The 15509-nt window shown below is 36.5% G+C and overlaps 1 protein-coding gene and 1 pseudogene across 1 annotated transcript in view; one reads left to right on the plus strand and one right to left on the minus strand.

The window, feature by feature from the left end:
• Window positions 1-15509, minus strand: part of Tnrc6c (trinucleotide repeat containing 6C) — a gene marked incomplete in the record, with an annotated part of 139088 nt that overhangs the window by 111886 nt on the left and 11693 nt on the right.
• Window positions 4815-15509, plus strand: part of LOC102012564 — a 15480-nt pseudogene continuing 4785 nt past the window's right edge.

The following is a 15509-nucleotide window of genomic DNA, read 5'->3' on the forward strand; positions in this document are numbered from 1 at the left end:
AAAAACAAAAAACCAAACAATCAAAGTATGGTGAGGATTCAACATATAGTTGCTGACTTGAAGATGAAGGGTACAAGGCAGGGAGCAGAGCTTGAGAGCAGCTCCACTGACAGCAAGCAAGGAAACAAAGACCTCAATCCTACAACTGCAAGGAATTGAATTCTGTCAGCAACAAGGATGAGCCTGGAAGCAGGTTCTTCTTCAGAGCCTCCATCTGTGAACTTAGCTGTTCAGCTGTTCACTGAACTCAGCTGTTCAGTCATGTGAGACCCCCATTATGCCCTCCAAAATAGCTGCCCTACAGAACAGTAATCTACACGTATTGTTCTTAAATCTCTAAATTTGAGATAATGTGTTATGCAGCAATACATTATGAAGCAACAGAAAACGAATACATCTTTCTTTTTACCTGGCCTGGACTTGGGAGGCAATGCTAAAGATTAAATAGTAATGTTGTTAGTGTGTCTTAGCAGTCTTAGAATACTCAGGAGTCAGAGACCACATTAGTAATAAGAACTTTATAATTTGATATAAAGACTTGTTAGCTGAGCGTGGTGGTGCACACCTGTAATCCCAGCACTTGGGAAGCTGAGGCAGGAGGGTTGCTGTGAGTTCGAGGCCAACCTGGGCTACAAAGTGAGTTCAAGACCATCCTAAACTGCACAGTGAGACCCTATCTCAAAAAAGAAAAAAAAAAAAATTATTAACTAGTAAAAAGTGAGTAAACTTTAAAATAGGTCTATAAGGAGTCTGGAAGGGGCAAATGCAGGAAGCATATAGTTACTAGCCTCAACCTGAAGGTATGTGTGTATAAGAAAGGGGTCAAGAGCACAGAAGAAGCTCCTTCCAGGCAGGACTGGAAAGGGCGGGGCCTCCACAGAACACATAGCAGGACAGTAAAAAAGGAATCTAGCCGAGGGTACACATCAGAGTTGGTCCACAGGAGAGCCCTACTGGTAGGAGAAACTTCCTGGAGGGCATGGTAGCCCAACACTGCTTTATAAGCACAGAAGTGAGCACTCCCAGGACTCCGTCAGGCCAATCTGCTGACTGTTGTGCCAGAAGAAAGCACACAGAAGGCAGGCAGAAGGTCCTTTTGTCTCTATCGCCTCTCCTTCCACTGCCCTTCCAGTGCGCTTGACTGATAGGACCCAATATGAAGCCAGTCACCTGTTTATAGTGCCCAGCTCCAGTAGCTGGATTTGGATTTACACAGACTGGGAACTGACAGATAAATTGCTAATTGGCACAGCCCATCCCTTGGCTACCTGGTTTCCACACATACCCACTACACACATTTGAACTGACATGAAGCAACAAAATAACTCTGTTTTTACCCACCAACATGCAGCAGTCTCTTTTCCTATAAATGAAGATGTTCTTACTTTCTTCAAATGAGACATAATCCAAAGAATCACTATATTTGTTACTGGCAATAGTAACTAATGGCAACCTAATTACTCCTTAGAGTTCAGTTCATTCCCACCATATATTGTTCTCTAAAGAAAAAACTGGTAAATTAACTTCTAAATATTTGTACATAAAAGAAGAAAGAAAGATCAAGAGCAAGAGCAGCAAATTCTCATTTCTAAGCCAGGGATCCACCCTAAATTTCCTTTTGTCCTTAATCAAAACCTTAATCAGTGTTCTTTCTTTTTTATTTTAAAGAGAATAAAAAAAATAAAGTAACAACATAGACAAAAACAAAACAAAGCAAAAACAATAAAAATTGTACAGGGTTTCAAAACAAAATGATAGGAATTAACAGTGGTTGTTATATTATATATTGTTATCTCCAATGAATTTGCTCAGATTACCAGATGTAATAGTGTTCTTAACATGACAGGACGACCTGAACCTTCCTCCCTGAAGGAACACTGCTTAACATCATACCTGCCTTCTTTGGGTACTGCAGTTTTTTGTTACTCTTTAATATTGTGTACAGAAATGCTAAAGCCATTCCAGAGAATTGTCTCCCTCTATCCCCTACTGTACAGCATTACCCCAGTTTCTCCTCAGCACTCAGGATTAAGCACTCCAGGTAGTAGGGTAATCCCTCTTCTACCTGTTTGTTGAGCAGCAAAGGAGAGTCACACAGGTAGTAGCTTCATCTTCCAATTCAATAGACCTATACCATGTCCTGTGCTAGAAATATTTCCCATTTGGAAAGTGAGAACTCCAAATCCTAGCAGAGTTCAAAAGTTGGTAGGATGTCAAGCACAAATCCAGAATGGGTCATTACACACAGTGAGAGACTGCTTTTAGAGCTCTGTCATTAAGTATGATAATGGAAGGTTGGTGTGTGAATTTGTCATACTAAATATCCTGCTCACCCTAATTTGTATCTAACAGGAGAAATACGGATACTGAATTGTCTTCTCCTTTTGATTCTGTTGGTTTTTTTCCCCACCTATTCTACGTCCCTCTTCTCTCTTGTCTTCTTTAAAACTAGCTAATAGTTTTTATTATTCAATTTTCCCACTCTCCACTAGTTTGGTACCTAACTTCTCTTTTCATCCTTTTACTATTTACCAGAGAGCACCTTTTCTCAATGTGAGTTCTATAAAAATTGTGTCCTGCAGAAAATATTGAGTGACTATTTTTTTCAGTTCCTACAAGGATAACACCCAGCTTGGATCATTATAGATAAAAGAATTTATTATATACAATGGATGGCTTAGCACAGATGTTTTAGTAAGCTTTGGATGCTATTAACAAAAACACCACAGACTAGATGGGTTAACCAACATCTGTTTCTCATAGTTCTGGAGACTGGGAAGTTCAAGATCAGGTGCCAGCTTGGTCAGTTCTGGTGAGGGCCTCATCCTTGCTTGTAGATGGTCATTTTCCTTTTGTGCTCACATGTTGGAGAGCAGAGGGAAAGAATTGAGCCCTTTCATGTCCCTTCTTATAGGGGCACTAATCCCATTTACAAGTATTCCACTGTCTTAACCTAAATACCTCCCAAACACCATCACTTAGGAGGTTAAGATGCCAGCATATGGATTGCGGGGGTGGGTGGTGGTAAATATATTCAGTCCACAACACCTAAGGCAGTGATGGCAAACTTATAGCATGCATGTTACTGTGTTTATTCTTCTTTTAAGACAGAAGATGTTAATGTATGAGTTGTTTTTCCTAAATTAAAACCTAAGTATTCAGTTTTAATAGCAGCATTGGCACGCTGTGATAAATAAGTGGGTTTGAGGTTGCAGTTTGTCTTTAAAGGGTTCGTCATCACTGACCCAGGGTATGGCGAACTTTTTCTAGTAAGAGCTATACAGTAAGTATTTTGCGCTTTGTGGATCCCACAGTCTCTATTCCAACTACTCATTTCTGGTGTCAAAGCATTAAGCAGGCATTGATAATACTTGAATTAATGGATGTGGTTGTGTTCTAACAATTATTTCTTACTAAAACAAGTAGGTTTGATTTGGTTCACAGGTTAAAGTTTGCTATGTCTGCTTTTGAACACTAGTAGGTGATTCTCTCACTAAAGCTGGCTGTGAAGGACTGCCTTATATATGACATCATGCGTCTCTGACTCAAAGTCCAAGACAAAGGACAAAGACTTTAGGACATTTAGTCTCTCTCTCTTTTTTTTGCACTGGGAATCAAACTCAGGACCTTGTGCTTGCCAGGTAGGCACTTGTGCCACTGAGCTATATCCTCAGCCCAGGACATTTAAACTATATTTACCCTTTTCCAATTTTTTATGCTGCTGGTATCTTTATTTTTGCTGTTTCATACCATTAATATTACTGTAGATTTATTTATCTATTTATCTTTTTCAGTACTCTTCACTCCTTCCTGCATCTCCATGCTTCCATGTGGGATAATGTTTCTGCTACATGAAGAACTTCTTTACAGTTCTTTACAGTATATGTTGATGAATTCTCTTTTGTTTCTTCCTGTCTGAAAATACCTATTCCTACCTCATTTGCTTAATATATGGATTTGCAGTTATTTTCCCACAACACACTGAAGGTATCTACAACATGTTGAAGATTATTTTCCTACAACATGTTGAAGATATTGTCCCACTGCCTTCTGATTTCCATTTCCTCTGCAAAGGAGATCATCAGTCCTTATTGTTGCTCCTGGGAAGGTAATGTATCTTTCTCCTCTTTTGGCTTTTGTTTTGTTTCATTTGTTTATGAGACAGGGTTTAATGTTGCCTAGGCTGGCTTCAAACTCCTGGGATCAAGAGATTTTTGCATCGTAGGCTCCCCAGTAGTAATCTGGGGCTACAGGCATGTATAAGCATGCTGATCTGTTCCTCTGGCTGATTTTACAATTTTGTTTTAGCAATTTTTCTATCTTTTTTATTTTGTTTGTATCTACATAGATCTACAGTGAATCTTAACCTTGTACCTTGATAGTTTTATATAAGTTTTAGAAAATTCTCAGTCACTATCTCTTTAAATATTATTTCTAGACCAATTTTGCATGCCTGTATCTGGTAATGTGAACAACTACTTTGAAGACAACAATGTGCAATATAACAACCATTGTTGAATTCATATCATCTTGTTTTTTTTTTTGAAACTATGTATTGTTTCTATTTTTTTTAAATTATTTTTTACTCTTTAAAGAAAAAAAAAAGGAATTTAACAGAAACTATATCTCCAAAAAAAGCATTATTTCTAATCTATTTGTTGTCTTCTTCTGGTGTTCCAATTATAAGTACTTTAGACTTTTAATAGAATCCTATTTGTTTGTTTGTTTTGTTTTTTTGGGGTACTGGGAATTGAACTCAGTACCTTGCGCTTGCCAGGCAGGCGCTGTGCCACTGAGCTATATCCCCATGCCCCCCTATTTGTTTCTTTTGTATTTTTTTCCCCTTTTATTTTCACTTTTTATCCTTCTGTCTCTCTGTGTTTGGCCATCGATATTTTCTTCTAGCCTATCTTCCAGTTAACTAATTTCTATTTAATATTTTCAGCCAAAATTCTCCACTTGTCACTTACTTTACTGGTCACATTAACCAATATTCCTTTCAGCTCCATATCTGACATCTGGATCTCCTGTGGGTGACTTTAATGCCTATTTTTTTTTCTTGATATTTGAACTTTTTATATGCCTAGTGTATGTCTATTGGGCTTGCATGTAAAAAATTGTGTAGATAATGTGAGTTTCTAGATGATGTTATCTTCCTCTAGAAAGGATTTAGTTTTGCTTACAACGGACACTTCAAAGTCGGGATGACTCACTTTATTCTAGCTGATGCAGAGGTTTTAAGATTACTGTTAGGCTGATCCTACTCCAAGAGTAAAAAGTGGCTTTTTGAAGAGTGGTTCCCAACTGAAAGCTGGTATATTTGCCAAAGTCCTTCTTCCTGTCGCCCTTGAACTCTAGCGTGTGGCCCCAGCTTCCAATATCTACTAAAAACTCCATTTGGCTTCTTTTTTTTTGGTGGTGCTGGGATCAAACCCAGGGCCTTGTGCATGTAAGGCAAGAGTTCTGCCACTGAGCCACCTCCCCAGCCCTCCATTTGGCTTCCTAACCACAACCTTCTGCTCTCCTTTTCAGAGCTTTGGTCAGTAAATGCTTTCGAAGGGTCATGTGGAACCAAATATTTATTCTGCCTCTTTAGACCGCCCTTCTCTCAAAAGTCCCCAATGCACTGGTACTAGCTTCTAATACTTTCAAACATCTGTTTTCATTATCTACCTTGCTTCCACAGCTCCTTAGTTTTTGGTAGATCTGACACAGCTAGTCTGCCCTAGCCAGAAGAATGTGACTTGAACTGAATGACTCTCTAGGAAGCAATAGGAATAGTCTCATAAATCTCCTTATGATGTAGAAGAATAACAGAGTTCTTTGCATTCCAAATAATGGTCTTCACTGTTGTTTTAATATGCTGTTGCATTTGTCTCAAATTCTCTTTAGAATAAGGTTTTAAAGAAATACTAAAACTGATGTATTAGAGCTACCTTGGAGGACTGAATGCAACTGAGAAGATCTCAAAGAAACCATCACCCAGTCAGTGTGAGTCACCACAATGCATAGAAAGAGATCTCTGCCAGTGAAGTCATGGGAGGACATGAAGGTGCGGTCCCTGGAGGGAAGGAGCCCAAGCCTGCCAAAGCAATAATAATCTGGAGCTAGTAGGCTGTCCCTTAAAAATGATGTACCCCAAGTGAAACACAGAAACAAAAAGAAAAAAAAAGAGTACATAAATAAAGATGTGTACAGATTCACAGAATACCTGACACAGAACTCACAGATGATTCCCAATGGAGAAATGATAGAAACAGCCAGCCAGGAAGTAAGGGAAGAAATCACAGCTCCTTTAAAGAAAGATAGCTGCCAGGAAGGAAGTTGATTAAAAAGACAAGCAGCCAAGAAAAATGCAATAGTATGTTTTCATTGAAGAAAACCTAGCCATGGAGTTGCAGATTGCCCAGGAAGCCTTAAAAATCAAGAAATGACCATTGGGGTATGTTACCTGCGTGGGTTCACAGAGCATGAAATAACCAAGTGCGTGGACCCAGCTCTTGATGAATTTCCTTTTGCAAAATGCTTTGTGGATAGACAGGGCACCTGTCCTGATCTTGTCCCGACAATCCCAAAGTACTTTACGCTGATGGTGATGGCTGCAAACTTGTGCGTCTGTCTGTGGAACATCTGAAGAAAGATTGCCCTGAAAGTCAGAATTCAAACAGGATGTTCACTGTTGGTTGCTGGGCAAAGAAGGTTGAGTGGAGACCATGAAAAAATTTTAGATGAACCTAAACCACAGAAACCCAAAATAAAGGTATCTAAAGTTGTTAAATTTTAGTAAAGCTTGGTGCTATTATTAATTGCCACCTCATTATTACTTCAAGCTGGGGCTATTTTACAAATTTGAGCTGGGGTCCCTCTAAGTCAACTTTGTATTGCAGACATTGCACTGGTCTACATGGAATCAAAATCAGTTTGCTGTTCTCTGTCTACCAATAAGTATGTCTACTGTTTGGAGAGAAGTGTCTTATGTATTAAAGCTAATTATCCCTGAACAACGCATACATTTGCATTTGTAAGTGAAGTTTTGGTTATACTGTTCCCTTTGTTTAAAATATCCATTATTATTACAATAGAAATTTATAAGTTGTCAGAAAATCTGTATTTTTAAAATATTATATAAAAGTACATCTACTATTTGTTTATTTAAAAAGCTGATTAATTACACTTTCTGGTAAACTAAAAATCAAATGTTAGCTTTTTAGCTATCATTTGTCATGGTTTTAAGATCATGATTAAACCAGCTTCATGAAATAAACCAGACAGCTATCCTTTTATTGCTTAAATTCTGAGGCAATCTACATAGTCAATGTAAGGCATGAAAGTTTGAAAAGGTGAAGCTTCTAGGAGACCAGCCCCGCTTTCCTAATTTTTTCAGTGCTGGGGATTGAACCCAGATCTTCCACATGCTAAGCACATGTTCTATCACTGAGCTACCCCTGGTCCCCTTGGAAATAAATTCTTTTGTAATTAAAATTTCTTCTTGTTCTACTTAGGTTGTCTGGATTCTCAAACAGATTGTGAGTACTTATAGAGTCAAAGATCCTTTCCTAGCATAAAGGTAGGGCTCAACAACAAATTTCTTTTTCATTTAAAAAGTTGTCTTTTTGTTTTATACCATGTCATAAAAAATTTTTTGTTTTTGGATGGGGAGTTTCTTTTCATTATTCAAAACTTCAAAATTATAGAGGTTAGAGATGTAGAAAAGATATTAGTGGAACTGAAAATGGGATATTATTGGTCACTGTACTTTAGATCATCCACATCTCATCAAATCTTGGAAACAGCTGTCATCAGGAGTCAGTAGAGAAACTTAATGCATATGCGTATCTGGGTATTTAGTCAATCAAGCAGTTATTTACTGAGTGTCTGGTATGTATAAGTCAAACCATGTGTTATAAAAAAAAAATTAAATGTGAATCCTGTCTTCAGGGAATTTGTAATCTAGTGGGAAAAAGGCACAATAACCATTATAAAGGGCAGAAAACCTAGGGGGCTGGGGATTTAGCTCAGCAGCACAGTGCCTGCATGGCAAGCGCAAGGTCGTGAGTTTGATTTTTGGTACTGGAAGAAAAACAAAAATGAACAAACGAAAAAAAAAAAAAGGGCAGAAAGTCTAAGAACCATAAGAAAGATACTGTCCACCTGCCATACAGTTTTATGCCAAGGGGCAATACGGTAAGCGTTCCATTGTTTTTCGTTCTTTTTTTAACATACCTTTAAAATAAAAGGAACTCTAAGCTTTATATAGAGTGATGCATACTAGGCATCTGATCTTACTGAATAAAGCTTTACTCAGTCAAAAGAACTAACATCATGCAGTAAGATAATTAAATGTCACAGGACTGTTTTACAGCAAACTGATTACTATGGTTATATCCATGACAGTGTTAAAATAACACCATGGTCTAGACTTGAGTCACTCCTTTAAAACTGCAGTAATGCATACACAGATAATCACAAAGCAAATGTGAAACAATAAGGAATAGATTGCATATTTGCTGAATATAGGAAAAACAGTGTTTACAATTAGGTGAGAAACTTACACACTAGCTCATTTAATCCTTTTAACCCTGTAATAGTATGCATTAGTCACTTCTTGCAGCTCACAAAGATTCAGAGAAATAAAAAACCCAAAGTCATCTAGGTAGTAAGTGGGAGTCCTAGAAATCTAACTCAGAATTGACAATTCACAAGCATACTCACAGTGGTCCTCAAATAGGAAGTTATCAACTAATAAGGAAGTTTTACAACTCTATGAAATAAGAAAAATAAAGATGATGAGGTAAACTTTTCATAGTTACATTTCATTTACTTAATTCCTAAAATTATTCTGCAATACAGTATCCTTTCTACTTTGCATGAGAATGTGCTTTATTTCATGAATAAGATAGGACGACAGTTTTCATTCACGTGTCATATATGTCAAGACTAAAAGATAAGCCAGACATCATGTATACCTGTAATCCCAGCACTCCAAGTTGAGCCTAGCCTAGACAACTTATGGAGATGCTGGTGAGTGAGAGAGAGCGAGAGAAAGGGAGAAAGAGCAAGAGAAAGTGAGAGAGACAGAGAGAGAGAGAAAGAGAGAGAAAGAGAGACAGAGAGAGAGAAAGAGAAAGAAAAAGAAAAAGAAAAAAAAGAAGAAGGGAGGGAAAGTAAGTGAGAGAGACAGTTTAGTATAAAGGCTCTGGGTGACCTCTGCAGTTGTTTACATATACCAAAATATACTGAATGGTATATTTAAATATGTACAGATTAATTTATGTAGGAAAAAAAGCCCTTAATATATATGCTTTAAAAATTTCACCAAAGATGACAAGGAATTTGGGTCTTTGAAGTGAATTATTATTTTCACCACCTGAAGGTATTTGTACCTGTTTCTGGTGCCACTAGCAACAACTGATTGGAAGGATTTATTTTCTCACCCTTCTAAGATCATATTTAAATTTTGTCAACTGAGTAGTTCTTTTTCTGGTACCTGGAATCGAACTCAGGATTTTGCCCTTGCAGGTACTTGTGCCACTGGGCTATATTCCTAGCTGAGTAATTCTTTTTATCTTGATTTCTTTAATTTGCCTTGCTGCAGTTACTGGTAAAATAAGCTTCTAAAATGTTTGCTTTTTAATCTTATTTACAAATTATCTTTCTCTTCTTTGTTTACCTATGCCAAAAGGTACAGAGTAGTTTTCTGCAAGGCCTGGGTTTGAACCCAGGACTATCTGAGTTTAGCAGGTTACACTACCTCTTTTCATTTCTGTAAACTCAATGGAACTATGTTTGTGGTGTTTTTTTGGCAGAACTAGGGACCAAACTCTCATGTGCTAGGCAAGCACTCTACCATCTTCAACCTAGAACTATGAATTTTAAATAGTTTAGTTAAAATTTATTCTTGGAAACACAGCAGATAAGCAAGATACAATACTTGCTAATACTGTTGCTGCTAACCCATCATCAGTAGACAGAACATTAAATCGTAAGGGTAATACAAACCCAAAATAAAATCACGAACACACACCCTCATAGTTTTAAGAAAACATAAGTTAAAATATCTGATAATAAGTATGTCCATTTTAATATACACCTAGCTTTAAGATATAAGGCTATTTTTTCTCTTAAAAAAGATTTATAGTAAATGTACAGTTGTTACAGCAATAATCATAATCCAGGTTTAGAATATTTTCATTAAAGGATCGCCTTGTCATGCCTAGAACTGCTAATAGTTGGGCTCATCTTTCTCCCCATGCAGTTTTTCACTGATGTAAAATGTACATTAATTTTCATTGTTGGAGGTGGGGTGGATGGGAGAGTGAGGTCTTACTTGTTCCTGCTTTGTGTCCCTCTCACAGTTCCACTTCTCTCCCTAGATACTTAGCATTCTTAAAGTGGCTTGGGGGCTGAAGTAGGCAATGACAGAACACCACCAGAGGGGCCATTTCTCACTTTTTGTTCATCTTTGCTGCCCTTGAGCTAGGTGAAATTTCTCTACGGACAAGACTATTTGGTAGGGAAGGGAGGTTAAAAATAAAGACAGCCCACCTCTGCCCCTTTGTTTCCTATCAGTCTGCTAACAACAAGAAACCATAGCATCAACATCGAGTGTGTATGTTTCTTTTACAAGAGGGACTTTTTACATAACCAAATGTAGAGTTTTAGTGACTTTTTGATAATCTAGTTTTTTGATAAATATAAATTTTTATATTTTAAAAATCTTACTTTTAATATTATTTTTATAATGTTAAAAAAAGAAAAAATGTCTAGAGAAAAACCTGTTTTTGCCATGTGATGTTCCATAAGTGCGAGTGTAGGAAACTGTTTGCCAGCTGAATAAGAAAACCACAGTTGATAGAAAAAAATTTGTCCCAATTTGTAGCCAGACTACATCCTCTTCAGTTCTAGATAACCATTAAAATATTTTTGAGTCCTATAGATTTGCACTTTGTAAAAATATGACATAAATGAAATCTGGCTTCACTTAGTATCCAATCACATATCCTTTATTCAATCACAAGAGGATGGTCATTTGGATTGTTTCCACTTACTGGCTATTATGAATAACTTTCACGTTTGTGTTTTGTGTGGCGACATGTTTCTATTTGTACTGGGTTAGACAAATAGCAGAAGAACTGCTGGATAGTATGATGAACTTATAGTTTTTGTTTGTTTGGCTTTTTTTTTTTTTTTTTTGAGACAGGTTCTCCCTAACTCACAAAGTTACCCAGGCTGGGTCAAACTTGTGATCCTTCTGCCTCAGTTTTCCCAAGAGCTGGGATCAAAGGTGTGTACCTCCTTGCCCGGTTTATAAACATAAACGAGGAGCTGGGCTAACCAATTCCCACCAGCACTGTACGAGGGTTTCTATTTCTCCATATCTTTGTTAGCAGTTGTCTTTTGACTGCAGTTATTCTACTGGTAAGAAGTGGTAACTCATTGTAGTTTAAATTTTAACTCACAAAATGTCTAACAACGTTAAGTACCTGAGGTGCTTATTAGCTATTGCATACCCTCTCTGGTGAAAGGTCTTATTGAAATCTTTTGCCTATTTAAAATTGGGATATTCTTTTTATTGAATTATAAGGGTTCTTTATATATTCTGATTACAAGTCCATCAGGTATATGATCTGTAAATGCAGTCTGTGGCTTGTCTTTTCATTTACTTAAAGGTGTCTTCTAAAGCACCGTTATTTTATGTTGATGTCATTTTCTTAACAGTGTCTTTTGAAGTATAGTTTTTTATTTTGATTTATCAACTTCTTAAAAATCAACGATGGTTTGGTGTATCTGCATTTTGTCAGACCAAGTTATGAGACCACTTTATTGTAAAGGTTATATGAATTCTTACATTTAGGTCTATGATCCATTTTGAGTTAATTTTTCTGCATGTAACTATTCAGTTAGCCTTCATTTGTTGAGAAGTCTATTCTTTTCCCCCAATGAACTGTGTTGGCACCTTATTCAAAAACCCAGTTCACAGGCTAGCAATGAGTGTTTGCATAGCGTGGATGAGGCCCTAGGTTTAGTTCCTAGCACCAATAAAACAAACTAAAACTGACCATGAATGAGAGGTTTACTTCTGATAATTCAGATTCATTTGTCTATGTCTCTCTTAATGCCAGTATCACATTATCTTAACTAAACTTTATAGTATGTTCTTGAATTGAGAATTTAAGTCCTTGTAGTTGTTTTTTGTCAGTGTTGTTTTGATCATTCTAAGTCTTTTGCATCTGCCTACAGGTATTAGAATCAGCTTGTAATTAAAAACAAAACAAAGCAAAAAAGTGCTTCTTGTGGTTTTGACAGGGATTGCCCTGAACCTGCAGATCAATTTTGGGGGAACTGCCATACTAACAATATTGTTTTCCCATCCATCAATATGGAATGTTTCTCCAGGTTTTTGGATCTGCCTTAATCTCTCTCTACAGTGTTTTAGTTTCCAATGTAAACATCTTGTATTTGTTCTGTCAAATTTGTGCCCAAGATTTTAGTTCCTTTTGATGCTGTAGTGAATTAAAATTTCCATAACTTCCTTTTAAAATTATTTACTGCTAGCATGTTGAAACACCAATGATTTTTTAATATTGAGTATCTTATGACCTCACTGAATTTGTTTCATGTAGCAATTTTTTTAATGGATTCCTTAGTGTCCTCCCACCTCTGTCGTATACTGAGGATGGGATGGACCACAAGATCACAAAGGTTAGTTAAGTACTCTTCCACTGACCTACTTACCAGTTCTTTTTATTTTGCTTATTTGGTACCGGGGATTGAACCCAGAGAAGACTGAGCTAAATTCCCAGCCTTTTATTTTCCCTTTGAGACAGGGCCTAGGTTGGCCTTGAACTTGCTCTCGTCCTGGCTCAGCCTCCTGAATAGCTGGGATTACAGGTGTGTGCACTGCACAGGATCTCCTTGGGATTTTCTATAGATAAGATCATGTCATCTGTATAAAAGGACAGTTTTACTTTTTCCTTTGTAATCTAGACATTTTTATTACTTTTTCTTACTTGATTACACAGGCTAGAATCTCCAGTACAATGTCCAGCAGATGTAAAGACAACTGACATTCCTGTCTTGTTCCCAGATTTAGGGAGAAAGCATTTATTTAGTCATTTACCCTTAAAGTATTTTAATTTACTGTGCTTTACATGCTTTTTATATGTACCTTTTAGCAGCTTGGGCCTAGGGATCAATCTAAGTCAGCAATATTAAACTCAGGAGCCTTGTGTGTGTGTGGTACTTTATTTATAGTCACAAAGCTGAATGAGATTACCAAAGGAGTAGAAAAAATAAAGTTTACCAGGAGTGGTTAGAGATGGTTTCATAAAACAAGACTGTCTTGATACTAGGTATTTTAGTAAATTCAGAATTTGATCTGGTGAAAACAGAAGTCAATTCAAGCACTCAAGTCAATGATGTGAGATACTATTACATGATAACATTGTACCTATAGCTAACAGATGTGTATAATGATACCACTAATAGATTAACTTAGGGAACAAACTCAGAAGACTTAGATCTGTAGATACATATCAATGGATACATTCATGTTAGGCTTATTCCACATATGTAGTTTATTTTAGTAAAAAAATAACATTCTTAAATTGCTTATGTTACAAAACTTAAGAGTTGTACTCCCATTCCACCTATATTTTTTCCATATTCATACACTTCTCTACCAATCTTAGTTGTTTAATATATATTTCTTCTGAAAGCCATGATATAAAAGTAAAAACAAAAACCCCAACAACTGTCATTTCTCCAACACAGAGAGCCAAATAATGAAGTAAAAAAACAGTACCTATTTCATACCAGGTGCCTGTTTCCTTACCTATTGAGTCTTTAAGGCTTATAACATTCCATTCCTGCAAACTGTTTGTATTGAAAGACCATTGAAAAGATATAGTATAGAAGAAAAATGGGTCAAGTAAGGGAAACTGCTTTCCAACTGAGATTTGAGGTTGAATAGGAAGTAAGTGAATTAGGGAGAAGAAAGGCAGTTATCACCCATTCACATGCAGCCCTTCTATATCAAAGGCGGCTTACTTCCAGCTTACTCCATTAACTAAACCATTCGAGTTTCAAGGTGACAGATTTTTTTTAAACAGAAATGTTTCCCCATTTTTTACAACCTGGATCAAAGCTAGAATCCCTTTAAATGGGCTTAAATTTTTCAATAATGTTAATTTTCAAGTAGTGCTCCAAGAAAATCCTGCCACTTTGGCAGAAAAAAAAGCCTTGAGCTTTGTTTGCATTGCAGGCACATTCCTGCCCAAACTACATTCCTAATGCCAGAGTTAGAAATAAAGGAAAAAAGAAAATTCACACTCGGTTTTTCAAATATAATGTTTCTCATAAATACATTAAGGTAGTTTTCTTTTAATATAATTTTAGAACCCAAAATGGTACCATCTAGTGCTATGAACACCCAATGCATTAGACACATAGATCATCTGACAAAAAAATTTTTTGACAAGGTCAGATACTGCAGATCAAATGTGGGCCTTTAAACATTTCTGATTTTTTAAATGTCCATCTTTTTTATTTTTTTACTTTTTTAAAATTTTATTTTACAGAGAGAATAAATGACACACAATTTCAAAACAAGATGATAGAAAATTAACAATGGTTATTATATCGCATACTGTTATCTTTAAAGTAGTTGCTCAGATTACTAGATACAGGCATGCAAAATTGATCAAACAATATAAGCACTGTTTCTTTCAATGGACTAACAAGAAATTAGTAGTACAATTATCTTAGCTATCTTGTGTATATATACATATCTTTTTTCCCCTCTTCCTTCGGTTCTCTTTTCCACCATCCTAGTTCTTTCCTTTTGAGCTTTCTTTCCCTTTCACTGTATCTATTTACCTTTTATATATTATTATTTACTCTTACTAGGGAGACAATACAATGTTTACTCATGTGAGTCTGATTTATTTCACTTATGAGTATCGTCTCTAGTTACATCCATTTACCTATAAAAGCCTCGAGTTTATCTTTATAGCTGAGTAGTACTCCATTGTATAAAAACACTACATCTTTTTTATCCATTCCTCAGTTGATGGACATTTGGGTTATTTCCAAGATTTAGTTATTACAAATTGTGCTGTTATAAACATGGGTGCACACATATCTCTATGGTATGATGTTTTCATGTCTTCTGGGTAAATACCCAGACGGGGAATAGCTAGGTTGAATGGGGTCTCTAATCCTAGTTTTTTGAGAAATCTCCACACTGACTTCCACAGTGGTTGCACCAGTCTACACTCCCACCAACAATGGAGAAGAGTTCCTTTTTCCCCACCAGCCCCACCAGAATTTGTTACTGATTTCTTGAAGACAGTCATTTTTTTCTGGGGTGAGATGGAATCTCAGTGTTGTTTTAATTCACATTTCTTGAATGACCAATAATGTTGAACATTTTTCATATATTTATTTGCCACTTGTATTTCTTTATCTGAGAAGTGTGTATTCACCTCAGATGTCCATTTTTGGATTGG

The sequence above is a fragment of the Chinchilla lanigera genome, unplaced genomic scaffold (assembly GCF_000276665.1).
Source record: "Chinchilla lanigera isolate Chin_1 unplaced genomic scaffold, ChiLan1.0 scaffold00105, whole genome shotgun sequence".
Lineage (NCBI taxonomy): Eukaryota > Metazoa > Chordata > Mammalia > Rodentia > Chinchillidae > Chinchilla > Chinchilla lanigera.